We start from the raw sequence: 2479 nt of genomic DNA on the forward strand, positions 1-2479 counted from the left end.
GCCCGAGGGGAGAGGAGGCGGAAAGCGGTTTGCAGCCTTTCGCTGTACCTCCGGCGGGCAGCGCCGCACCTCCGAGTGCTCGGTACCGTTCGCTGCGCCTCGTCCGGCCGCACGCAGCGAGCCAAACCCGGAGGAAATCGGCCTGTGCCTTCTCGAGATATGGGCCTCCGGGTGGGACGGACAAACCGGGGCCCCGAGCTCGCTTTCGGCGGCCCGGCACTCGACTTCCCGGTGTCCGAACGTGATCCTTCCGGTACCCTTCGGTGCCCCTTGCCCGACTCCAGCTCCCGTGCTGAAGCGGAGTCGGTCGGCCTGACGGCCGCCGAGTTAGCCAGCGGAAAGCGGTGCGCAGCCTTTCGCTTGCAGCTCCGGCGGGCAGCGCCGCACCTCCGGCTGCTCAGTGCCGTCCGCTGCTCCCCTTCCGGCTGCACGCAGCGAACCATACCCGGAGGAAATCGGCCTCGGCCTTCCGGAGATATGGGCCTGCGAGTGGGACCAATAAATCGGTGCACATTTCCGGCTCGGTTTCCGGCCTCGGCACTATCAGTTCACGCCGTCCGACCGACGTCGTTCTGGCACGGTTCCGTTGCTCCTTGATCCGGTCCAGCCACGGTAATCAGCCGAAGATGGTGGGGGGGGGGACACATTGCCCGCCGAGTTAGCCGGAGGAAATCGGCCTCGGACTTCCTCAGATATCAGCCTCCGGGTGGGACAGACAAACCGGGGACCCGAGCACGCTTTCGGCGGCCCGCTGGTCGACTTCCCGGTGTGCGACCGGGTTCGTTCCGGTACCGTTCGCTGCCCCTCGTCCTGCTCTAGCCGCGGAGACAAACCCGACGACCGTCGGTCTCACGCCCGCGGAGGGAGGTGGCGGAAAGTGGTTTGCAGCCTTTCGCTGTACCTCCGGCGGGCAGCGCCCGACCTCCGAGTGCTCGGTACCGTCCGCTGCGCCTGGTCCTGCCGCACACAACGAGCCATACCCGGTGGAAATCGGCCTGTGCCTTCCAGAGATATGGGCCTCCGGGTGGGACGGACAAACCGGGGCCCCGTGCTCGCTTTCGGCGGCCCGCTAGTCGACTTCCCGGTGTGCGACCGGGTTCCTTCCGGTACCGTTCGCTGCCCCTCGTCCTGCTCTAGCCGCGGAAACAAACCCGACGACCGTCGGTCTCACGCCCGCGGAGGGAGGCGGCGGAAAGTGGTTTGCAGCCTTTCGCTGTACCTCCGGCGGGCAGCGCCCGACCTCCGAGTGCTCGGTACCGTCCGCTGCGCCTGGTCCGGCCGCACGCAACGAGCCATACCCGGAGGAAATCGGCCTGTGCCTTCCGGAGATATGGGCCTCCGGGTGGGACGGACAAACCGGGGCCCCGAGCGGTGGCACCCTGCTCGCTTTCGGCGGCCCGGCACTCGACTTCCCGGTGTGCGAACGTCATCGTTCCGGTACCCTTCGGTGCCCCTTGCCCCACTCTAGCTCCGGTGCTAAAGCGGAGTCGGTCGGTCTCACGGACGCCGAGTTAGCAGGCGGAAAGGGGTGCGCAGCCTTTCGCTGTCACTCCGGCGGGCAGCACCGCACCTCCGAGTGCTCGGTACCGAACGCTGCGCCTCCTCCTGCCGCACGCAACGAGCCATACCCGGAGGAAATCGGCCTCGGCGTTCCGGAGTTATCCGCCTCCGAGTGGGCCTGACCAAGCGGGGTGAACTGGAAATCATTAACCAACGTACTTCCATGTTTTCACCCGCAGAGGGCAGCACTCTCTTCTCCGTTTTAAACTGGGCCGACCCGGCTCCGTTTCGAGACCCGGCACTCGACTTCCCGGTGTGCGACCGGGTTCGTTCCGGTACCGTTCGCTGCCCCTCGTCCTGCTCTAGCCGCGGAACTAAACCCGACGACCGTCGGTCTCACGCCCGCGGAGGGAGGCGGCGGAAAGTGGTTTGCAGCCTTTCGCTGTACCTCCGGCGGGCAGCGCCCGACCTCCGAGTGCTCGGTACCGTCCGCTGCGCCTGGTCCGGCCGCACACAACGAGCCATACCCGGTGGAAATCGGCCTGTGCCTTCCGGAGATATGGGCCTCCGGGTGGGACGGACAAACCGGGGCCCCGAGCTCGCTTTCGGCGGCCCGCTAGTCGACTTCCCGGTGTGCGAACGTCATCCTTCCGGTACTCAACCGTGCCCCTTGCCCCACTCTAGCTCCGGCGGTAAAGCGGAGTCGGTCGGTCTCACGGACGCCGAGTTAGCAGGCGGAAAGCGGTGCGCAGCCTTTCGCTGTCACTCCGGCGGGCAGCATCGCACCTCCCAGTGCTCGGTACCGTCCGCTGCGCCTGGTCCGGCCGCACACAACGAGCCATACCCGGAGGAAATCGGCCTGTGCCTTCCGGAGATATGGGCCTCCGGGTGGGACGGACAAACCGGGGCCCCGAGCGGTGGCACCCTGCTCGCTTTCAGCGGCCCGTCACTCGACTTCCCGGTATGCGAACGTGATCGT

This window comes from Heptranchias perlo, unplaced genomic scaffold (assembly GCF_035084215.1).
Source record: "Heptranchias perlo isolate sHepPer1 unplaced genomic scaffold, sHepPer1.hap1 HAP1_SCAFFOLD_993, whole genome shotgun sequence".
In the NCBI taxonomy this organism is placed as follows: Eukaryota; Metazoa; Chordata; class Chondrichthyes; order Hexanchiformes; family Hexanchidae; genus Heptranchias; species Heptranchias perlo.